At 42.2% G+C, this 25,676-nt stretch overlaps 1 long non-coding RNA gene across 2 annotated transcripts in view; it reads right to left on the bottom strand.

The window, feature by feature from the left end:
* LOC145507852 (uncharacterized) overlaps nucleotides 1–25,676 on the bottom strand; it is an 80,150-nt gene that overhangs the window by 7,404 nt on the left and 47,070 nt on the right. Inside the window, exons 2-4 of one of the 2 annotated variants that reach the window (XR_014055183.1) lie at nucleotides 24,545–24,641; nucleotides 281–384; nucleotides 111–164 (exon numbers count right to left, since the gene is read on the bottom strand). This is a non-coding gene — a long non-coding RNA (uncharacterized LOC145507852). Of the gene's footprint in view, nucleotides 1–110; nucleotides 165–280; nucleotides 402–24,544; nucleotides 24,642–25,676 lie in introns of both variants that reach the window. The other variant, XR_014055184.1, reaches the window with a different exon arrangement.

Raw genomic sequence — 25,676 nt, 5'->3', positions numbered from 1 at the left:
CGCAAAGAGTCGGACACGACTGAGCGACTGAACAACAATGACAGCATAAATGGAAGTGTTTGGCATGCTTGGGGCCCAGCGACAGGTTACACTTTTCAGACTATAGTTACCAGCTTCTTCATCTTCTCTGGATTGTCTTCAATGGTTCTTTGCCCCAGATGATGCTACACAAAAGTGAAAAAGAGTCCTATTATTTTGATGATAAATGACAAAAAGCTTAAAACTATAGCGAGAAAAGCAGCATTCATTCATGCAAGGGAAGAAGAGAACTGTGTCCTGCCTTCTCCATGAAGATGTCAGTGGCCTGTGGCTGCCTCACACTCTGTGATGCTGGTCCAGGGGCCCTGTGGAGGAGTCTGGCAACTTCGTGAGGCCGAACAGGATCTGTGGAGTCACAGGGCCTGCAAGATCAGGACAGAGTCTATAGAAGTAACCTGTAGGATGAGCCCAACACATCCTGAAATCTGCGGTTAGCTGCTGTGAGCCGAAGCCTAGGAGCCCCTCCATGGAACAGGTGCCCCTGGTTACAGACAATTCCTGCCGGACGCCCCGAGTCAATGAGAGCACAGTCTTTGCTGACTCACTGCATCCATGTCTGTCCAGTCAGACTCAGGCATATGCTGATGAATGTGTCAGGACTAAAGCGACTTGGGCTGTAATTCTCCGTTTAGTTTGTTTGGCAAGCATAGAAGAATCACGTTCAAGTGTTAAGTTTATAAACACAATGTTAAATGCTACAAAATATTAAGGCATACATATATGACGCTCTACGCCATCTATGAAAGAGGGCAGAGGTATTGCAATGGCAACTTCGAGCTATCTGTGGTCCCACCTTTTAGGAGGGACTTCAAAGCATAAAAAACACAACAATGATGAAATGTCCGAAAGTCTCTCATGACAAGTCTAACTATGCCTGTGTGTTACCATGCCATGCTATGCAATGGCCCCCTGCAACCTTGCTCAGCTAAGGCCACCACGTGAAATCAATTTCAGCCCCCAAACTCAATTGCTCTGCCATCTAGATAGATACAACCTGGCCTTTGTAGGCCCTAATTACGGATCTCCCCAATTTCTCAGAAGAGCCAGAAAGTTGGAGAAGACAGAATATGGTAAAGAGATGATTGTCATGAGAGAAGCTGCAGTCTGCATTTAGTAACTCTGTGCATGGCTACTTTCAGGGACATTGTCAAGCACACGGCGAGGAGGTTTTGACTTTGAGAAATGTGTAGAGAAACCCAGAGAAAACCTCTCGTGACACAAGCTTTTTAGCTTGTTACTCAGCGGTTCATAGGGTTTTTAAGTGTTTTCTCGTGCCTTTGTTCTCCTCTTTTCATAAAGAAATGTAGTGAGGATCAGTCACAATCTGATACTGTGCCCAGGGTAATTTTCTGTAATGTTCCCTTTTATACCAAAAAGTCACAAGGTTTTATGATAAGTTATGTGGTCTCCTTAAGGATAGTTGCCTATTACTTGACCTGAGGCAGGAAAAGAAGGAAAATTACGTGCCAAGAGATTTACTGCAGATTTTTGAATGTATTTGTCATCTTCACAGTCGAGTGAGGCCAAATTTTTCTCCCTCCTACAGATTGTGGACTCAGAAAGAAAATTTCCCCAAAGTTACACAAATAGGCTTCAGACCCAAATCCTTCCGGATCCCAAGCGATCAAAACACAGGATTTTAGCAAGTGAAGCACAGTTAGACTAAATAAGCAAGTCAGATTGTGCCAAAGTTTAAGAAATGAAGTCCCTAAATTCCTAAAACCTAATCAACACTCAATTTCTTACCAGTTTTTGAAAACAGAGCACCCAGCAGCTCAGCTGCTCCCTGTGAGCTTCCTCACCAATTAAAGTATTCACAGCACACCTGTTGCAAGCACACACCATTAACACGCAAATCAGTTCCCAAACAATAGTGCCACCTGTCACTGTCCTGAGGCACCACGCAACGTGTGTGAAGTCGCCCAGTCGTGTCCGACTCTTTGCAACCAGAGTCCACCAGGCTCCTCTGTCCAGGGGATTCTCCAGGCAAGAATACTGGAGTGGGTTGCCATGCCCTCCTCCAGGGGATCTTCCCGACCCAGGGATCGAACCCTCGTCTCTGAGGTCTCTTGCAGTGGTGGGCGGGCTCTTTACCACCAGCGCTGCCTGGGAAGCGAGTCCTGAGGCAGCGTTTCTCCTGAAATAACATTAGCCTGACGCTCACACCTCACTCTGGCTTCTGATGCGGAGGTAAGAGGAGGCAGCATCCTCTTTCTTCCATCTTTCCGCCTGTGCTCCTGCTCTGCCAGCATCCACCTCACCTGGAAGACGCTTTGTCTCCCTTCTTCCCACTCGGGTCCTTCCTCCTGCAGGGAAAGTCTTTCCTGTGGTTTTGGGCCACAATAATGTGGACTTTTGTTTCCATAGCACTTTTAGCCACTTTCCAGCTATTTAACTGCTCTTTGGTTTTTTTAAACATATAATAATTCGAGCACGCTGTGATTTTGATTTTTTATGATTTCTGCTTTGTATGTGTGTGTGTGCCCTCTGTAATATCCACAAGATTTGGGGGCCATCTGTATTTATTATTTACTGATTGAGCAAGATAGTGATGGGATGGTCACCAGGTGAAGAATGATAGACTGCATATTACTGTTTTCCAGAAGTCTTAAAACTCCGGATTTCACTGTTTTCAAGAACCTACTTCCTACTTCATTCATTTATCTCTTCAATAACAGCAAATATTTTGGAGTGCTAATTCTCCTAGCTCCTAGGTAGGAGACTGAACTGCATAGACTGGGGATTTGTTTTTACAAAACAATTCAGTTTAGTCTGAAAAAACGTGTGCTTTCCGCATTTCCACAAAGTCCCATCACCGTGGCCCGGCCTCATATCACACCCGCAGCGCCCAGCCTGCAGAAACTGGGGTGCAGTTGTGGCAGACGCGGAGGTGGGGCTGGAGGAGCTCAGGGTTAGAGGTGGGGGCCCCCGCTGCCACAGGCTCGCCGCTCTCTCCGGGCGCTGCTGATGAAACACGGGCTCCTGCCCCAGGGCCTCCTGAACCGGCAGCGGCTTCTCCCTCAAGCTTCTTAGGATAAGCATGAGTTTACCAAGCTCTGACTTCTAGGACCTCAGCGACTGCACGCTCCTCAAGAGACCTTTGCCCAAGGTGACCACCAGCAGCTTTTGCCCAGAGAGACGTAGTGCTTTGGGCTTTAGGCACAAAAAAAGCGTCTCCTCCAGCTGATGAGTGTACGAAAGACTGCGTTCCCTTCCGAGTTCAGCGTGCAGGCTCTTCTCTGCCCCTACGGTTTCGCTGTCGCCTTGACCCCTCTGCGGCAGGACACGAAGCGCGCGGTCATGACTGTCTCTAACTACCGTTGCCTGAGCTGGTCCATCAGCTAGGAGGCTCCCAGCACACACGCTATCTGCAGGGTGATGTATCTACGTTCAAAACCCCGTCCACGGTGCGGCTTCCAGGTAACTGAGCCATCAGGTGTTATACTCACACGTTGACAGGATGAATACAGTTTCTTGTCCCGTCACCAGTTAAGTTACTCATTTAGAAACTTGGGCACAGTTCTACCCTCATCCCTTACAGGGAACAAGCTCCCTGCTTGCCCGGCCAGGGAGCAAGCAAGGGGAACTGTTGTTTGCTTTCGCTCCCCTCTGCTGCCCCAGGGGCCCCAGTAAAGCCTTGCCCAAAAGAAAAAAAAATACAACAATATATCAGACATCTGGTATATTCCTGTGTTTCTTCAAAAAAACAAAAAACTAAAATGCAGTATTTCTATCAGTGCCTGAACTCACAATTTCCAGACTGAAAATTACCAATTGTTAAAAAACAAAATTCAGCCCAGTAAATCTGAAGATCTAATTGGCTTTACTGACTATTCATGAAACAGGAAGCAGCCCATCCGGCCACTAGAAGGGTGCTCCCTGGGTTGTGTGAATGGAAGGTCTTTATAGGAAGGAGGGTGGAGCAAAGGGATTGTCAGGAAAAGAAAAGATGGTTTTTAGGTCAGGACATCTTTTTGAGAGAAAGAGAAGGCAAGGGTTTTATCACCCAGATTGGCTCTTGCTGGAGATGGGGAGCGGGTGGTGGAGAGGGCCCACAGAGTACTTCATTGATGCTAAGATTACACTTCTTGAGAATATCATCAGAAACTGCAGTTAAGTCTTGGCTTGCTGTCATGGGGGTGGGGAGGGGGCAGTGACTCCATCTGGGGCCTGTCATTTCATAATCAGCATAACTTAAAGGCTAACTTTTTTTTCTCTTAAATAATTTGTTCGTTGTCAGAGTTTAATAAATACCAAATATTTTTGTGCAACTTTTTTTTTTTACAGATTAATTCTTTAAAAAAAAACAGCTATGATGTTGAATCATATAGAAAAATAATATGAAATAATTTTTAAGGCTTTGGAAATTGACGTAAGTAGTGAGTCCATAAAGATTATACCATTGATTTCATTTCAGCTGCCTTGAACCTTTCCAGGAACTTGTGTTACAGTCTCCCATTTCGACAAAGCCTTTGCCTACAGACCAGTTCACAAATACATTTGCATCATCATCGTGTTAAAATCCCAGGCTATACAACGTGATTTATGTGGATCCGTGTGGATTCAGCCTTTCCTCTAAGAAGACAGTAAGTATAGAAACAGGTGGAAAGACTTCCTCTTTGAACTACGACACATCCTCGAGAGTAGAGACTTCTTTTTCTTCTCTTAGCCTGGCCACATCAATCCATACAGCACTCTGCAAAATAATCAGCACTCAACCAAAGCAAACTAAAGTTAGCAAACTGAAGGCATGTCCAGTGAGTTTAGTTTTTAAGTATGAAGCTGTGAAAGAAGTCATTAGAAGACACTCCTTCAGGGACTTCCCTGGAGGTCCAGTGGTTAACACTTCGCCTCCCAATGCAGGGCGTACAGGTTCTCTCCCTGGTTGGGGAGCTAAGATGCCACATGCCTCTCAGCCAAAACATAAAACAGGAGCAGCAGTGTGACAAATTCAGTGAAGACTTCAAAAAAAAAAAAAAAAAGACACATTAAATTCACATATTGGCAACGTATCCCTTGGCCACGTACCCAGAAGCAACCAAAAACCCAAGGAAATAAAACCAAGCCCCTTACAACCTATAATGCTTTGTCCCAAAGGCAAAGGGCAAATAACTCCAGTTGTTTAAAACTATTCTGTTTCTACGTTATGCATCCCATTTGGAAGTTCTGGTGCGGTCATAGCTGTATCCAGAATTACAGACCCACAGGAGATGCCAGCGGCATGAGTGGGGGAGGCAAGGGAGGGTGCAGTAGGGTGAGAGCCCTGCAGAATTGGAGCCTTGAGACGAGCAGTCACCTTTGGCCAAAAAAAGCTGGAGGAGACTTTGCAAGGAGGGAGGCAGGGAGAAAAACGCCCTGGGTTCATTCTCCTTTCTCCCTTGGCTCTCTCACTGCAGGTTCCCTTAAGTTGGATCCAATGAAAAGCCAGAGCGCCCACAAGCTGAGCTGATGTAACCTGTCCAAGTCCATCTCCCAGGGCAAGAAACGGAGTGAAGGGTGGAGAAGTGATCTGGAGGGGCAAACAAGATGCTCGGCCTGTTGTCCATTTTGCATTTTTACGCACTCTAAACTACCTCTTGTGCTTGGGAAATAGACACACTGTACGTCCTAAATTCTCAACTGAAGGATACTAAGGCAGGAACAACACACCAGCTTAACTTTATCCTCTTTGTCACCTAGCATAAAGGCAGACCTTGAGAGAAAGACAAAGGAGAAAAATCTTTTTGTTGGTATGCTGATCAATGGCTTCCCCAGTGGCTCAGATGGTAAAGGATCTGCCTGCAATGCAGAGGCCTGGGTTTGATTCCCTGGAGAAGGAAATGGCACCCCACTCCAGCATTCTTGCCTGGAGAATCCCATGGACAGAGGAGCCTGCTGGCCTACAGTCCATGGGGCTGCAAAAGTCTCCGACATGATGGAGAGACTGAGAACACACGCCTATCGATAGTGTTTCTTTAAGCCCTCAGACTGCTTAATCTAACAGCCCTTTCTGCTTAGTCTGAATCACCGAAAGAATGTCAGACATCACGCTGTTCTCTAATCTATCCTAGATTTTCTCATCTCTGGGCTCTCTGGGATAATGATTGAAAAAAATTATTAAACAGACTTTCAACTGAACAGAGTCTGCAGACCAGAAAGGGGAGCTCTCATGCCCTGTAACAATAACACAGCCCCAACAGGAAGAGGAAAGAGCTCTCCTGGAAGGACTCAGCCAATGAAAACCCAAGAGCTCTTTGTTTGCATAACCCTCCCGACTTCCTTTTCCCCTCTATAAAAGAGTTCTCCTCTTCATTTTTGCTAGGGTCTTGCACATGGCTTGCAATGGCTGCAAATTTCAATTCTCTGCTAATCCCAAATAAACCCACATTTGTTGGAGAAATAACTGGCAGTATATATGTTTTTTCAGTCAGTTCAGTCACTCAGTCCTGTCCAACTCTTTGAGACCCCATGGACTGCAGCACTCCAGGCCTCCCTGTCCATCACCAGCTCCCAGACCTTGCTCAACCTCATGTCCATCGAGTCAGTGTTACCATCCAACCATCTCATCCTCTGTCATCCCCTTCTCCTCCCGCCTTCAATCTTTCCCAGCATCAGGGTTTTTTCCAATGAGTCAGTTCTTTGCATCAGATGGCCAAAGTATTGGAGTTTCAGCTTCAGTCCTTCCAATGAATATTCATGACTGGTTTCCTTCAGGATGGACTGGTGGTTTAGGTCAACACAACTAACCCTGACTGTATCACCAGGCTGGTCGCTCACTCAGAGTTCTTATCTTTTCAGTGCAAATAACACCCTCTCCTATGTTCTTGTGTGTGCACTCGTGTGTGCACTGAGAAAAAGGCCTCCTCTGTGCATGCTCCCGCAGCCTGTCAGGTACATGTCCCCTCAGACTGTAAGAAAGAATACAGACAGACATCTCCACTCCCCCCCAAATGCCCACAGCAATGATTACAAAGAGGAAAAGTGGTGCAAACATGCACACACACATACAGTTAGGAAAATCTGTGCCGGGATGTGAAAAAGGAAACATTGGAATGGAAAAGGGAACTGACGGAGCCGTCCAGAGAAGGCGTGCATCTAAGCATGTAAGTCCAAATGATCTAAATCAATTCCCAGGCTAGAGTCGTGGAAAGCCAGAGGAATTAGAGGTGATGGGTGCCTCTGAAAACAAGATGAGGCTGAAAAGAGGAGAGAGATTTGAAAGTCTGTTTAAAATGGCATTTAACCCTGTTCGCCCCCATCCCATGCAACAAAGCAAAGGTACTTTCCCAAAGAGAAGATAATATTAATAACTGGACAGCACAGGATCACCAACATTTGCAGAAAGTCTCTAAAAGGCCAAGACAACATAAAAAAAAAAATGAAAGAAACAGGAAAAATGGAAAAAAATTTAAGACATGTAATTATTATACTCAGACAAGTTATTGAGTCTCTGAAATAACAACTAGGTACTGTTTTTTTTTAACGAACATTTAGAGAATAAGAAAGCTCTTGGAAGTAAACAATAGAGAAAATAAAGTGAAAAAGTAATCAGCTAATTGGCAAAGGAATTGGAAGAAAAAGTTGAGAAAATATCCCTAATTAGCATGAAAGTCAGAAAGAGAAAAAGACAAGAAAACTACCTTCTCAAGCCAGGAAGTTCAACACCTGATCTAAGGGAGAACAAAGAAATAGAAGATGCTATCAAAGAAATAGGGAGAGGACGTTTCTTAGAATAAAGGACATGGAGTCTGAAACGGAAAGGGCCACTCCCAGCTCACCAAGGAGGAGACTCATTCTACACTGCCACGAAGATTCAGAACACCAGGGTTAATGTGAAGATTTTAAACGTGTTCAGACCTCAGAAACAAGCAGAAAACCAAATCACATAAATAGGATCCTCCCATCCTTGAAGTTGGAAGACAGTGGAAAAATGCCTTCAAAACTCCATGGCGTGACGTCCCTGGCAGTCCAGGGGTTAGGACTCAGAGCTTTCACTGCCAGGGACCCGGGTTCTATCCTTAGTCAGGGAATTAAGATCCCACAAGCCATGCTGTGTAGCCAAAAAACAGGAAAAAACAGTCTGTGGAAACGATTCCTTCTCTAACATCTTAAACCCCACCAAACTGTCAGCCAAGGATAAGGATAGAATAAAGACATTTTCAGAAATGCAAGGTTTTAAAAGTTTACCTCCCATACCTGCCTTTTCGGAAAGCTACTAGGGAATGTGTCCTCAGTGAAATGAAGTAGTAACAAAGAAAGAGGAAGATATGAAATCGAGGGGCTGAGGGACACAACACAGGCGGAGAGTACTGAGTAAAAAGAATTCCTAGAATAACAGTGACAGAAATTCCAAGACAACAGCAGTCAGCTGGCATAGAGAGAAATGAGATTAGAGAGCAGAGATCCCCAAGAGTGCTGTCTCTAAGAATAATATGACTGCATAGCTAATATTTGTGACCCTGTTCAGAGGAGAATGAGCTTTAAAATAACTGGTACAAAAACCAAGGGAATAAAAATAGGCAACAATTTACATCAACAGGAAGAAAAAGTTCATGAAACAAAACGTCATAGAATCATAGAAAACCATGTGATTTAGCTGTGAATAATAGTTACATTGTCATTTTACTGCATGTTGATTTGTCTAAAAATGGTAAGACAACCACTTAGGGCAGGTGGAAGGAGGGGACAGAGGACAGAGAAGGTATCCATGCAAGACAGAAAAGTCCTTGCCTACTGTGGCAGGAGTTCTAAGCGCAATTTTTAGAATTAGGTAAATAGACAAGCTCAAAGAGCTCAAAAAGAAGTGCTTAAGGTAATGGTAGTAAGGAGGGGGAAGAGGGGCTGCTACTGCTGTTTTTCATAAGAAAACTAGAAGTACTAGGGTTTTGAAATTAAAAGCTTTTCATCAAAGCTTTGTCATGTGCGTGCGTGCACGGGTGTATGTGTGTGTGTGTGTGGCTTTGGAAGTAACCTTTAAGATGTATTGTTGTTGTTCAGTCACTCAGTCGTGTCTGGCCAGGCTTCCTTGTCCTTCACTATTTCCCAGAGTTTGCTCAAACTTATGTCCATCGAGTCGGTGATGCCATCCAACCATCTCATCCTCTGTCTCCCCCTTCTCCGCCTGCTTTCAATCTTTCCCAGCATCAGGTCTTTTCTAATGAGTCAGCTCTTAACCAAAGTCTTGGAGCTTCAGCTTCAGCATCAGTCCTTCCAGTGAATATTCAGGACTGACTTTCTTTAGGATTGACTTGTTTGATCTCCTTGCAGTCTAAGAGACTCTCAAGAGTCTTCCCCAGCACCACAGTTCAAAAACATCAATTCTTTGGCCCTCAGCCTTCTTTATGGTCCTACTCTCACATCCATACATGACTACTGGAAAAACCATAGCTTTGACTAAACAGACTTTGTTGGCAAAGTAATGTCTCTGGTTTTTAATACACTAAGTTTGTCATAGCTTTTCTTCCAAGGAGTAAGTGTCTTTTAATCTCATGGCTGCAGTCACCATCTGCAGTGATTTTAGAGTCCAGGAAAATAAAATCTGTCACTGTTTCCACTTTTCCCCCATCTATTTGCCACGAAGTGACGGGACCAGATGCCATGATCTTAGTTTTTTGAATGTTAAGTTTCAAGCTAGGTTTTTCACTCTCCTCTTTCATGCACATCAGGAGGCTCTTATATATACATATATTTATACCACATCTTTTTATCAGTTCATCTTTTGACAGACACATAGGTTGTTTTCCATATCTGGGCTATTAATAATGTTTCAATTGTATCTTTTCCATTTTAATATAATAAACTTGGGGCAAGGACCTCTGCCAAGGCTACCAGGAGTGGAGGATTTTTAATTCAGACTTTATTGAAATCTTAACCTACTTGTATATCTGGTTCACCTTATCTTTGTGGTTCAAAGAACATAAATATTCTAGAGTTTCTCTTCCTGGTTTTGTCTTTCTCCCCCAACTTGCGAGCTCGTATAGTCCTTGGAATTCACACATTCTCTTTCTAGTTATCAACCCTCTTACACTGTCCTCCCTGTTACTTCTCCTTCTGACCCAAACTACCAATTCAACAAACAGCATGTGCGGAAGGCTGAGACCACAGGCTGGGAACCGGGAGCTGGTGTGCAGCAGCGCAGCATAGGGTCACCCCCGACCAGCGCACAGTGTTAAGTCAAGGCCGTAAACCCAGGAACGGGGGAAACGGGAAAGGGGATTTTTAAAGATTGCTCACCAATTAGGCAAACGTCACATTTCAAATACATTTGTTACTTTCTATGAATGCTTCAGCAAAATAAACCAAAGAAAAAATACATATGCACACGTGAAAGCGTTAGTCACTTCAGTCGCGTCTGACTCTTTGAGCTCCCATGGACTGTAGCCCACCGGGCCCCTCTGTCCATGGGATTCTCCAGGCAAGAATGCTGGAGGGGGTAGCCATTCCCTTCTCCAGGGGATCTTCCTGACCCGGGTTCGATCCCTGGGTCAGGCAGATTCTTTACCATCTGAACCACCAGAGAAGCCCATATATGCACATGCTTATATAATTACGTCCCCATGTATCTCTTTTCTAAATTTTTGTATATAATATTTTCCAATTTGATGACTCACTGTACAACTGGTACATTCTATCTAGAACGGCAATACTTCAGTGGCCAAGGTATTAGCCCACTTTCTACTTTAAGGCAGAGATTCAGTATTTCCTATCTCATCTGTACAAAAACAATGCAATATTTATAAGTTTTAGAATCTTGCTCTCCGAGTCTTTGGTGTACATGGCTTCAGAGTCCCTGGGGGAGGATCTAATTTCCCTGAGGTGGATTTCCACATAAACCCCACGATCAGATAATCCCCGCCCAGATGCTACCAGGCTGCTGCTCTGGGATTTGGCTTTAACCCTGGGGGCAGTGGCCAGATTCTAATTTAGTGAAATACATATTGGCAACCAAATTTTCCTGGACTTTCAGCTCATTCTCATGCCTTTCTTTATTTCTGGTCCTAATCCATGTGTTTAATGTTTGTTTGCTGGGTTAAAGAGGGGACACATACTGATGAGAATGGAATGGAACAGAATATAGATGAAAACATTTAGGGAAATCAGGGAAAGATGGAGTCAGAGAACATTCTCGCATCTTGTTATTTGTCTATCCTTGTCCTTTTCCTCTATCTACTTGGTTGACCAAATAATTCTTGTCCAAATTTAGATCAAAAGCAAGTTTAACTAAAATAGAGATCAAGAAGAATAATGAAATAGCAATTTTTACCATCAAAAATTCTCTACATGGTCTACGTCTATGAATTCCTTTCCTTATGTATTTTATTGCATTTACTTACTTTTTGTTGAAGTACAGCTGACTTACAATATTATATTAATTTCAAGTGCACAACAGAGTGACTTGATATTCTTGTATGTTACACATCATATAAACTTATTATAAATCATAGACTATATTTTCTGTGCTATACATCACATCGCTGTGACATTTATTTTATAACAGGTAGTTTATACATCTTAATCCCTTTCATCTGTTTTGTCCCTCTCCCCCTACCCCTCTGGCACCCACTAGTCTCTTCTCTGTATATGTGAGTCTGTTTTGTGATATTTGCTCATCTGTTTTTGTACATTTCACATATAAATGAAAGTAGACAGTATTTGCCTTTCTTGACTTCCTTCACTTAGGATACTGCCCTTCAGGCCCACCCAGATTGTCTCAAATGGCAGGAGTCCATCCTTTCAGGCTGAGCCACGTGCCTCGGTGGGGGTGTCTCCAGTACCCGCCCATCTGCTGACGTGCACTGAGGTTGCTTCCATAGCTTGGCTACTATTAAAAGACACTATGAACACTGGAGTAAATAGATCTTTATGAATTATTCTTTATGTTTCTTCAGATAAATACTCAGGAGCAGACTTGATGGGTTGTATAGCATTTCTATTTTTTAAGGCACCTCCATACTGGTTTTCACAGTGGCTGTACCAATTTACAATCTCACCAACAGCGAACAAGGGTTCCCATTTCTCCACATCCTTGCCAACCCTTATTATTTCTTGTCTTTTTGATGATACCCACTCTAACAGATGCGTGATGATATCTTATGGTAGTTTTGATTTACATTTCCCTGATAATGAGTGATATTGATGCATCTTTTCTTGTCCCTGTTCGCCATTTGCTTGACTTCTTTGTAAAAATGTCTATTCAGGTGCTCTGCCTAATTTTTAAATCAGATTTTTTTTTCTATTGAGTTTGATGAGTTCATTATATAGTTTGGATATTAACTCTTTCAGATGTTATGTTTGGCAAATATCTGCTCCCATTAAGTAGGTTGCCTTTTGTTTCATTGATGATTTTCTTCACTGTGCAAAAGTTTTTTAGTTTAATGTTGCCCTAATTGTTTATTTTTGTTTTTGTCGCCCTTGCCTGAGGAAACAGATCCAAAAAATATTGCTAAGACTGTTGTCAAAGAGTGTATTGCCTAAACTTTCTTCTAGGAGATTTACGACTTCAGGCCTTAACATTAAGTCTTTAAACCATTTTAAATTTATTTGTGCGTATAGTCTGATATTCCCTGGGTGGGGAAGTTCCCCTGGAGGAGGGCATGGCAACCCAATCCAGCTTTCTTGCCTGGAGAATCCCACGGACACAGAAGCCTGGAGGGCGACTGTCCACAGGGTCACGGAGTCGGACACAACTGAGCACCTTAGCACAGACACAGTGTTCCACTCTTTTTTACATGTAGCTGTTCACTTTTCCCAACACAACTTATTGAAGAGACTGTTTTTTTTCCCTGTTGCATATTCTTGCCTTCCCTCTTTTTTCATAGTCATTGAACGTATGTGCATGGGTTTCTTTCTGGGCTTTCTATCCTGTTGCATTGATCTGTCTGTTTTGGTGCCAGGAACACGCTGCTTTGATTACTGTGCATGTGCCCAGTCGTGTCCGACTCTTTGTAGCCCTATAGACTGTAGCCTGCCAGGCTCCTCTGTCCATGGGATTATCCCAGCAAGAATAGTGAAGTGGGTTGCCATTTCCCACTCCAGGTGATCTTCCTGACACGGATAGAACCCACATCTTTTGCATCGCCTGTGCTGGCAGGCAGGCTTTGCACCACTGAGTCACCTGGGAAGTCCTTGCTTACTGTAGCTTTGTATCGTCGTCTGAAGTCAAGGAGCCTGATACCTCCAGCTTTATACCTCTTTCTCAAGATTGCTTTGGCTCTTTGGGGTCTAATGTGGTTTCATATGGATTTTAGGATTATTTGTTCTAGTTCTGTGAAAAATGCCATCAGTGTTTTGATAGGAATGGCACTGAATCTGTAGATTGCTGTGGGTAATGTGTTCATTTTAACAAATATTGATCCTTCTAAGAACACAGTATATCTTTCAATCTGTTTGTGTCATCCTCAGTTTTTTTCGTCAATGTCTTATAGTTTTCTGACTTATGGTGTCTTTAACCTCCTTAGGTAGATATATTCCTGGGTATTTTGTTCTTTATGATGCAATGGTTAAGTGGGATTATTTCCTTAATTTCTCTCAAAGTTCATTGTTAGTGTATAGAAACGCAACAGATTTCTGTATATTAACTTTATATATTAACTTTATTTAACTTTATCCTGCAACTTTACTGAATTTATTGATAAGCTCTAGTAGTTTTCTGATGACATATTTAGGATTTTCTATGAGTAGTATGATGTCACCTGCAAACAGTGACAGTTTTACTTCTTCCTTTCCAGTTGTGACTCCTTTTATTTCTTTTTCTCTGCCTGCTATGGTAAGGACTTCCAATACTATGTTGAGTGAAAGTGGTGAGAGTGGGAGTCTTTGATTTGTGGGTTTGTCATATATGCTTTTATTATGTTGAGATATGTTCCCTCTCTTCCCATTTTCTGGAGTTTTTGTCATAATGGATGTTACACTTTGCCAAAAGCTTTTTCTGTGTCTATTCAGATGATTATGTGATTTTTATTCTCCAGTTTGTTTATGTGGTGTATCACTGACTGATTTGAAAATATTGACAAATCCTTGGGATAAATCCCACTTGATCACAGTGCATGGTCCTTTTAATGTATTATTGAATTCAATTTGCTAATATAATTTTGAGGATTTTTACATCCATGCTTATCAGGTACACTGACCTATAGTTTCCCTTTTTGTTACGGTCTTTGTCTGACTTCAGTATCAGAGTAATGCTGACCTTGTAGAGTTTGAAAGTGTTCCCTCCTCTTCAATTTTTTGAAATATTTTGGGAAGTACAGGTATTAAATCTTCTTTAAATGTTTAGTAGAATTTCCCTGTGAAATCATCTAGTCCTAAACTTTTGTTTGTTGGGAGTTTTTCTTACCTGTTTATTTTCATTACTTGTGAGCAAGTTATTTAGATTTTCTGTTTTTTCCTGATTCAGCCTTGGAAGGTTGTATGTACATTTCTTAAAATTTATCCACTTCTTCTAGTTTGTCAAGCTTGTGGTGTATAACTGTAGTGTTCCCTTAGATTGTATCTCTGTGATATCAGTCATACCTCTTTCTGTTTTATTTGTGATTTTATTTACTTGGGCCCTTCTCTCTTTTTTCCTTGATAAGTCTGGCTAAAGTTTCATCATTCTTTTTTATCATTTCAAAAAACAAGCTCATAGTTTCATTGATATTTTCTATTATTTTTTGGTCCCTATTTTATATCTGCTCTGAGATTACTATTTTCTTCATTTTGGGAGTTTGGGTTTTGCTCTTTTTCTAAATTCTTTTGGTGGAAAGTTAGGCTGTTTGAGATTATTTTCTTATTTCTTGATGTCTGTATTGCTATCAATTCCCTCTTAGAATTGTTCTTGTTATGTTCCATAGATTTTGGAAAGTTGTGCTTCTATTTCTATTTTCATTCATCTCAAGGTATTATTTCCTCTTTGATTTATTAACTTATTGTTTATTTTTTACTAATGTATTGTTTAATCTCATGATTGTGATTTTTCTATTTTTCTTCCTATAATTAATTTCTAATTTCATACTATTGCAGTCAGAAAAGATGCTTGGTATGATTTCAGTCTTAAATTTACTGAGACTTATTTTGTGGCCTACCGTGCGATCCTTCCTAGAGAGAGTCCCATGTGCCCTTGGGAGAAAGGAGCACCCTGGCACTTTTGGACGGAATGTTCCGAGATCATGAGGTCCCCTGGTTTACTGTGGCGTGTGATCCTTCCTAGAGAGAGTCCCATGTGCCCTTGGGAGAAAGCAGCGCCCTGACATTGTGGATGGAGTGTTCCGAGACCATGAGGTCCCCTGGTTTACTGTGTCACTTCGTGCCAGCGTTTCCTCACTGATGTTCTCTCTGATGTAAGTGGAGTATTAAAGTTCCCTACTATTACTACATTACTATTGATTTCTCCCTTAATTTCTGTTAAGATTGGTTTATACATTTAGGTGTCTCTGTGTTAGGTGCATATATGCTCACAAATGGAAACAGTGTAAACAGTGGCAACTAAGCAACCAAACTGAACCAAACTGATGTTTACAAATGATACATCTTCCTCTTGCATTGACCTCTTTATCATCACATAATTCCTTCTTTTACTTTTGTTATAGACTTTGTTTTAAATTCCATTTTATCTGATGTGAGTATTGCTACTCAAACTTTCTGTTTCCATCTGAATGAAAATATCCTTTTCCATCCCTTCATTCTTAGTCTCTTGTAAGCAAAATATATGCGGGTGTTGTTTTTCAATCCGTTCAGACATTCTTTTCACTGGAGCATTTAGTCCATTTACATATGTGCTGTGCTGTGCTTAGTTGCTCAGTCATGTCTGACTCTCTGTGACCCCCTGGACTGTAGCCCACCAGGCTCCTCTGTCCATGGGGATTCTTCAGGCAAGAATACTGGAGTGGGTTGCCATGCCCTCCTCCAGGGGATCTTCCCAACCCAGAAATCAAACCCAGGTCTCCCGCATTGCAGGTGATTCTGTACCATCTGAGCCACCAGGGAAGCCCAAGAATACTCAAGACGGTAGCCTATTCCTTCTCGGGGGGATCCCATTTACACATAAGTGATTATTAATAGGTATGTATTAACACTTATTGCCATTTTGCTACTAGCTTTCTGGTTGCTTTTGTAATTCTCTGTTCTTCTCTTTTTTTCCCTTGTGGTCTGATGCTTTACTTGAGTGCTATGTTTGTGTTCCTTTTTGTTTTCATGTATCTATTGCAGGTTTTGGTTTGCGATTGTCATTAAGGATCAGAAAGATCAACCTCTATATATATCTGTTTTAAACTGATGGTCATTTTAGTTCAAACACACTCTAAAGGCTATTTTTTATTTTACTCTCCCTTCCACATTTTGCTTTCAATGTCATAGTTTATATCATTATATTTATCCTTTGCAGTTTATTGTAGCCATAGTTGTTTTTAACTCTTGGTCTTTTAACCTGCATACTAGCTTTTTAAAGCAGTTAACCCGGTGCTTTTACTATGTATTTATCTTTACCAGTGACTTTTTTTCCTTCATATATTTTCTTATTTCTTTTTATAGCTGCTTCTTTTTCTCCTAAAGAAGACTCTGTAACATTTCTTATAAGGCTGGTTTAAAACTGATTAACTCTTAGTTTTCACTTGTCTGGGAAAATTTCTCTCTCCTACAATTCTGAATGATAAACTTGCTGAGCAGAGTATGTGTGGTTGTATATTTTTTTCCTTTTAGCACTTTAAATATATCATGCCACTATCTTCTGACCTGCAAACTTCTGGCTGAAAAATCAGCTGAGAACTTTAAAATTCTCTGTTTATCTAACTTTTGCTACTTTAATTATGATATATCTTGGCGTGGATCTCTTTGGTTCATATTGTTTGGGACTCTCTTTGCTTACTGAATCTGGATATCTGCTTCTTTCTTCAGGTTTTAGGAAAGTTTTCAACATTATTTCATTAAGTGCGTTTTCTGTCCCTTTCTCTCTCTTGTCCTTCTGGGATCCCTATAAAGTGAATATTGGTATGTTGTCCCCAAAGCCCCTTAAACTATCTTCGTTTAAATAAATAAATAAAAATAAAGGGGATTCTCTGGTGGCCAAGTGGTTAGGACTTCACACTTCCACTGCAGGAAGCTCAGGTTCAAGCCCTAGTCAGGGAGGTAAGATCCCATAAGCCATTCGGTATGGCCACCATAAGTGAATAAAGAAACAGCGTTTCTCTTTCGGCCTCTGGTTTGACGGCCTCCGCTGTTCTCCCACTGGTGCCTTCTTCTGTGTCACCTCACTGAATCTACTGCTAATTCCTTCCAGTGTATTTTTCATTTCAGTTGTTATATTCTTCAGCTCTGACTGGTTCTTTTTAATATATTCCAAATCTTTGTTGAAATTCTCACTGCTTTCCTCCATTCCTTTCCTGAGTTCAGTGGCCATTTTTTGAAGACTATTTCTTTGAACTCATTATCAGGTAAATTATTTAGTTCTATTACACTAGGATTTTCTTCCTGGGATTTTATCTTCTGTGTTTAGAATATTCCTTTGTCTCATCATTTTGCTTGAATAAATGTCTTGTTTGAATTTCTATCTTTATGAAGTTAGGCCCCACAGTTACCTACCCCAGTCTTGAAACTGTGTCCTTGTGTGGAAACATCTTGACGCAGTTTTAGTGTGTCCAGCCCCTTTCCTGGGAGAACGGGATCAGAGGCAATCATGGGCTTGGCCTCTTTCTGGGTGCGTTAGGGCTGGCACCTTTGTTGGGGACTGGGCTGGAGCTGGAGGGACTGGGGCCAGGGCCTGCTGAGGGCTGGCCAGAGCACAGGGCACTTTCAACATGCTGCCTCCGTGGTGGGACTGCGAGCAAGCACGTCTGTGCAGAAGCCCCTGGAGAGCAGAGTCTTTGTTTCCTACAGCCCTCTGGTTCTGTCGGTCACAAATCCCAGCCCCGGGGGCTCATCTTCCTGGTGCCAGACCCCAGGGCTGCGGTGCCCAATATGTGGCTCAAGCCCCTGACTCCCTAGGCAGGATCCCCAAGCCTGTGATGCTCCCTGTTCTTCTGGGTTCCTGGGTGCTGACTAGATCACTTCTCTTCCATTCCTACCTGTTTTGATGTGGGCTTTCCCCTTCATATCCTTAGTTGTAGAAGAGCCATTCAGCCAGTCTTCAGGTTGTTCACAGAGAGTTGCTCTGTATGTGGTTGCACTTCTGCTGTCTTCATGGGATGAGCTGAGCTCAGGGCTTTCCTCCTCAGTCATCTTGATCCCGCTCCTTTACCTTATTTTTAAATGCAAGTGAGAGAGACTCAAACATTATTTGTTTCTTGAATTTCAACACAAAAAGCAACTTTTCTCTATTTGATATTGAGAGTGGCAAATTTTTGTCAACAGCAAGAAGATCGCATGGTCTTGGAATATAGAGTGAATGGTACAGAGCTTTAAAATGATGGCTACCAAAATAAAAGAAAGAAAACAGAGCAAATGGGGAAATAAAAATGTGAAGAAAGACAAGCTGCACAATAAATATGCCATCACTAAAATAAATGATACTTAAAAAGTAACTTGTATAAGTACTCAGTTAATCCAACCTATGTTTATTAATTCTTATACAGTAGAATTTAACATATAAAACATGTCATCTTTAGGGATAGAATGAAACACTAAAATAAAATGGAGACATCATTTAAAAGGAAGCATATAAGCAGAACTTGAATACCTCATTTTTAAAAGACTGCATTCCATACTGTATGTTTCCTATTGCAGCTGTAGCAAATTACAAACTCAGTGACTTAAAGCAACACAGGTTTATTCTCTTATAGTTCTGGAGGTCAGAAGGGCTGAAACCACTGTTGACAAATTTGTGTTCCTCCTGGAGGCTCAGAAAGAGAATCCATTCCCTTGCTGATGACTCTTCTGGGGAGAGTGGATCCCTTTTCTGCCCAGCTTCTAGGGACCATCTGCGCTCCTTGGCTTATGGCCTGCCTCCTTCACCTTCAAGGCCAGGAGAATAACATCTTTAAATCTCTCTCTTTCTCTCTGACCTCTTTTTTCCTGTCATCCTATCTCCTTCTCTGACTCTAACCTTCCTGCTTCTTCTTCTTATAAAGACCCGTGTGATTATATTAGCCCCGCCTGTATAATCCAGGATAATTTACCCATCTCAAGCACCTTTAATTTCATCACATCTGCAAAGTCCCTTTTTCTATGTTCAGTTCAGTTCAGTTGCTCACTCACGTCTGACTCTTTGCGAACCCATAAACCGCAGCACACCAGCCCTCCCTGTCCATCACCAACTCCTGGAGTCCACCCAAACCCATGTCCATCAAGTTGATGATGCCATCCAACCATCTCATCCTCTGGTGTCCCCTTCTCCTCCTTCCCTCAATACTTCCCAGCATCAGGGTCTTTTCCAATGAGTCAGCTCTTCGCATGAGATGGCCAAAGTATTGGAGTTTCAGATTCAACATCAGTCCTTCCAATGAACACCCAGGACTGATCTCCTTTAGGATGGACTGGTTGGATCTCCTTGCAGTCCAAGGGACTCTCAAGAGTCTTCTCCAACACCACAGTTCAAAAGCATCAATTCTTCGGCACTCAGCTTTCTTCTCAGTCCAACTCTCACATCCATATATGACCACTGGAAAAACCATAGCCTTGACTAGATGGACCTTTGTTGGCAAAGTAATGTCTCTGCTTTTTAATACACTGTCTAAATTGGTCATAACTTTCCTTCCAAGGAGTAAGCGTGTTTTAATTTCATGGCTGCAGTCACCATCTGCAGTGATTTTGGAGCCCAGAAAAATAAAGTCTGTCACTATTTCCACTGTTTGCCCATCTATCTGCCATGAAGTGATGGGACCAGATGTCATGATCCTAGTTTTTTGAATGTTGAGTTTTAAGCCAACTTTTTCACTCTCCTCTTTCACTTTCATCAAGAGGCTCTTTAGTTCTTCTTCACTTTCTGCCATAAGGGTAGTGTCACCTGCATTTCTAAGGTTATTGTCATTTCTCCTGGCAATCTTGATTCCAGCTTGTGCTTCCCACAGCCCAGCTTTTCTCATGCTGTACTCTGCATATAAGTTAAATAAGCAGGGTGACAATATACACTGTAGCAAAATGGCAACTCATTCACAACCCCCTGAAAGTGACTTAATGAAGCTCAGGTTCTTTATGTCTGGAAGCAGAAGGAATTTAGCAACAGGTAAAGTGATATGTAAGAACTGGATTTACTTAAAGAGACATACATTTCACAGACAGAATGTAGTTCATTGCAAAAGTCTCATTCGGGGATGGCGGTAGAAGGATGTGTGCTCATCTTCTCTGGCAAGAACACCAAAATTGCAACTAACAACCATCAACAAGAGAATGTTAGATCCCACCAAAAAAAGATACTCAGCATCCAAGAGCAAAGGATAAGCTCCAACAAGATGGTAAGAGGGGCACAATCGTGTTTAAAATCAAATCTCAGACCCGCCAGAGATGCTTGGAGGGCGCAAACACAACCTTGTGTGTACCCAGAGCAAAGGAAAGGAGCAGTGATCCCCACAAGCAACTGAACCAGACCTGCCTTTGAGTGTTTGAGTGTCTCCTGCAGAGGCATGGCTTGGCAGTGACCTGCCACGGGGACAGGGGCTCTGGCTGCAGCAGACCTGGGAGGCACAGTGTGTGGCATAAGTCCTCTTGGAGGAGGTCGCCATTAGCCAGACAACCCACAAACTGGAGAACAAATATACCAAAGAAGTTCTCACCCTGTTGCAAAAGTTCCAGGGCCTACAACAGATTTCCCAACCTGGGGATCTGGTAAAAGGACTGAGAACCTCCAGGGAAATAGACTCTTGGAGGGCACAACAAAACCTTGTGCCCACCAGGACCCAGGAGAAAGGATCAGTAACCCCAAAAAAGACTGAGCCAGACTTGCCTGTGAATGTCCGGGAGTCTCTGGCAGAGATGTGAGTCGACAGTGACCTGCCGAAGGTCAGGGGCACTCACTACAACAGTCCTGGGAGCCATGGCATGCTGGCATAAGTCCTTTTGAAGGAGGTCATCATTATCGCTATCTGAGGCCAAATTACAGGGAGGGAACACAGCCCCACCCATCAGCAGAAAACTGGATTGAAGATTTACTGAGCATGGCCCTGCCCACCAGAGCAAGACCCAATTTTACTCACAGCCAGTCCCTCCCACCAAGAAGCTTCCATAAGCCTCTTATCCTTCCCCATCAGAGGGCAGATGGAATGAAAACTACAATCACAAAAATTAACCAAACTGATCACATGGATCGCAACCTTGTCTAACTCAACGAAACTATGAGCCATGCCATGTTCAGTTCAGTTCAGTCGCTCAGTCGTTTCCGACTCTTTGCGACCCCATGAATTGCAGCACGCCAGGCCTCTCTGTCCATCACCAACTCCCGGAGTCTACCCAAACCCATGTCCATTGAGTCGGTGATGCCATCCAACCATCTCATCCTCTGTCGTCCCCTTCTCCTCCTGCCCCCAATCCTACCCAGCATTAGGGTCTTTTCCAATGAGTCAACTCTTCGCATGAGGTGGTAAAGTATTGGAGTTTCAGCTTCAAAATCAGTCCTTCCAATGAACACCCAGGATTGATCTCTTTTAGGATGGATTGATTGGATCTCCCTGCAGTCCAAGGGACTCTCAAGAGTCTTCTCCAACACCACAGCTCAAAAGCATCAATTCTGCGGCACTCAGCTTTCTTCACCGTCCAACTCTCACATCCATACATGACCACTGGAAAAACCACAGCCTTGACTAGATGGACTTTTGTTGGCAAAGTAATGTCTCTGCTTTTAAATATGATATCTAGGTTGGCCATAACCTTCCTTCCAAGGAGTAAGCGTCTTTTAATTTCATGGCTGCCATCACCATCAGCAGTGATTTTGGAGCTCCCAAAAATAAAGTCTGACACTGTTTCCGCTGTTTCCCCATCTATTTCCCATGGAGTGATGGGACCAGATGCCATGATCTTAGTTTTCTGAACATTGAGCTTTAAGCCAACTTCTTCACTCTCCTCTTTCACCTTCATCAAGAGGCTCTTTAGTTCTTCTTCACTTTCTGCCATAAGGGTGGTGTCATCCGCATATCTGAGGTTATTGACATTTCTCCCAGCAATCTTGATTCCAGCTTGTGTTTCTTCCAGCCCAGTGTTTCTCATGATGTACACTGCATATAAGTTAAATAAGCAGGGTGACAATATACAGCCTTGACGGACTCCTTTTCCTATTTGGAACCAGTCTGTTGTTCCATGTCCAGTTCTAACTGTTGATTCCTGACCTGCATACAGGTTCCTCAAGAGACAGGTCAGATGGTCTGGTATTCCCATCTCTTTCAGAATTTTCCACAGTTTATTGTGATCCACACAGTCAAAGGCTTTGGCATAGTCAATGAAGCAGAAGTAGATGTTCTTCTGGAACTCTCTTGCTTTTTCGATGATCCAGCGGATATTGACAATTTGATCTCTGGTTCCTCTGCCTTTTCTAAAACCAGCTTGAACATCTGGAAGTTCATGGTTCACGTATTGCTGAAGCCTGGCTTGGAGAATTTTGAGCCTTACTTTACTAGCATGTGAGATGAGTGCAATTGTGCGGTAGTTTGAGCATTCTTTGGCATTGCCTTTCTTTGGGATTGGAACGAAAACTGACCTTTTCCAGTCTTGTGGCCACTGCTGAGTTTTCCAAATTTGCTGGCATATCGAGTGCAGCACTTTCACAGCATCACCTTTGAGGATTTGAAATAGCTCAACTGGAATTCCATCACCTCCACTAGCTTTGTTCGTAGTGATGCTTTCTAAGGCCCACATGACTTCACATTCCAGGATGTCTGGCTCTAGGTGAGTGATCACACCATAGTGATTATCTGGGTTGTGAAGATCTTTTTTGTACAGCTCTTCTGTGTATTCTTGCCACCTCTTCTTAATATCTTTTGCTTCTGTTAGGTCCATACCATTTCTGTCCTTTATCGAGCCTATCTTTGCATGAAATGTTCCTTTGGTATCTCTTAATTTTCTTGAAGAGATCTCTAGTCTTTCCCAATCTGTTGTTTTCCTCTATTTCTTTGCACTGATCGCTGAGGAAGGCTTTCTTATCTCTCCTTGCTATTCTTTGGAACTCTGCATTCAGATGGGAATATCTTTCCTTTTCTCCTTTGCTTTTTGCTTCTCTTCTCTTCCCAGCTATCTGTAAGTCCTCCTCAGACAACCATTTTGCTTTTTTGCATTTCTTTTCCATGGGGAATGTCTTGATCCCTGTCTGCTCTACAATGTCACAAACCTCTGTCCATAGTTCATCAGGCACTCTGTCTATCAGATCTAGTCCCTTAAATCTATTTGTCACTTCTACTGTATACTCATAAGGGATTTGATCTAGGTCATACCTGAATGGACTAGTGGTTTTCCCTACTTTCTTCAATTTAAGTCTGAATTCGGCAATAAGCAGTTCATGATCTGAGCCACAGTCCGCTCCCGGTCTTGTTTTTGCTGACTGTATAGAGCTTCTCCATCTTTGGCTGCAAAGAATATAATCAATCTGATTTCGGTGTTGACCACCTGGTGATGTCCATATGTAGAGTATTCTCTTGTGTTGTTGGAAGAGGGTGTTTGCTATTACCAGTGCGTCCTCTTGGCAAAACTCTATTAGCCTTTTCCCTTCTGTACTCAAAGGCCAAATTTGCCTGCTACGCCAGGTGTTTCTTGACTTCCCACTTTTGCATTCCAGTCCCCTATAATGAAAAGGACGTCTTTTTTGGGTGTTAGTTCTAGAAGGTCTTGTAGGTCTTCATAGAACTGTTCAACTTCAGCTTCTTCAGCATTACTGGTCGGGGCATAGACTTGGATTACTGTGATATTGAATGGTTTGCCTTGGAAACGAACAGAGATCATTCTATCGTTTTTGAGATTGCATCCAAGTACTGCATTTCGGACTCTTTTGTTGACCATGATGGCTACTCCATTTCTTCTAAGGGATTCCTGCCCACAGTAGTCGATATAATGGTCATCTGAGTTAAATTCACCCATTCCAGTCCACCTTAGTTCGCTGATTCCTAGAATGTTGACGTTCACTCTTGCCATCTCCTGTTTGACCACTTCCAATTTGCCTGGATTCATAGACCTAACGTTCCAGGTTCCTATGCAATATTGCTCTTTATAGCATTGGACTTTGCTTCTATCACCAGTCACATCCACAGCTGGGTATCATTTTTGCTTTGGCTCCATCCCATCATTCTTTCTGGAGTTATTTCTCTACTGATCTCCATTAGCATATTGGGCACCTACTGACCTGGGGAGTTCATCTTTCAGTGTCCTATCTTTTTGCCTTTTCATACTGTTCATGGGGTTCTCAAGGCAAGAATACTGAAGTGGTTTGCCATGCCCTTCTCCAGTGGACCACATTCTGTCAGACCTCTCCACCATGACCCATCCGTCTTGGGTGGCCCCACACGGCATGGCTTAGTTTCATTGAGATAGACAAGGCTGTGGTCTGTGTGATCAGATTGGCTAGTTTTCTGTAATTTTAGTTTCAGTGTGTCTGCCCTCTGATGCCCTCTCACAACACTTACCGTCTTACTTGGGTTTCTCTTACCTTGGACGTGGGGTATTTCTTCATGGCTGCTCCATGCCATGTAGCACCACCTAAGACTGACGGGTCATGGTGGAGAATTCTGACAAAACGTGGTCCACTGGAGAAGGGAATGGGAAACTACTTCAGTATTCTTGCCTTGAGAACCCCATGAACAGTGTGAACATCACACTAAGAACTACCTAAATTCCCCCCAACAACTGAATGACTAATTGGTCGTATATTCACATATGGGGATATCATCTAGCAATGGAAAAAATATCTAAATCTACAAACAACAATATGGATGAGTTTAATAAGTACAATGTTGAGCAAAAGAAACCAAACACGAAAATAAAATGTAATGGTGATTCCACTTATACGAAGTTCAAAAACAGGCAAAATTAGTCAGAAGTATGATTAACCTTAAAAGGGCATAGTGACTAAAAGGAGACGTGACAGGGAATTTTGAGGTTCTGGCAATATCCAATTTCTTGATCTGGGTGAAATTTGCCTGGATATCTTCACTTTGGACAGTCTATCAAGCTATACACTTAACAACTTATGCTTAATTCTGCATGTGCTTTTTATTTTGATAACTTATTTGCATAATTAAAAACTAATATTTTCATTTTTCTTAAAATATATGAGAATATAAATAGAGATCTCTCTTAGGTTGTAAAAACTAATGCCAAAGGTTATTACCTAGACTTTTTAAATGCTATTTATATGTTCAAATTATATGCAATATACCAAGAGAAATAAGCAGACTAGCTAACACAGTTAATATTTGTTACAAATAAGGCTACAGTTGCAATACTATCTTAAATATGAAGTTTATGAAAATTCTAAGAAATGGTTAAGAATTAGCAAATAAAATTTGACAGCAACTTCTCTTGTTCTAATCCAGATATCAACGATTATAATATTAGTATTTCTGTGGTGGAACAGAGCAAAGAGCTTTTACACAATGATATCCAAAAGGACTTGATTGGGTTTTTCTATTCAGCAAATAGCTAGTTTTTTTTGTTTTTTTTTTCAATCTACTAGGCACTGGGGATAAAATAAAGATGAGTCTTTTAAAGAAAGTTGAGTCTTTGCCTTGACAAAACTTATCATACCATAGGTGAGACCAAAAAGTATGTGAACAAGGGAA

This window comes from Giraffa tippelskirchi, chromosome 5 (assembly GCF_054371585.1).
Source record: "Giraffa tippelskirchi isolate mGirTip1 chromosome 5, T2T-mGirTip1v1.2.pri, whole genome shotgun sequence".
NCBI lineage: Eukaryota > Metazoa > Chordata > Mammalia > Artiodactyla > Giraffidae > Giraffa > Giraffa tippelskirchi.
This window is presented reverse-complemented; position numbering and strand designations above follow the sequence as displayed.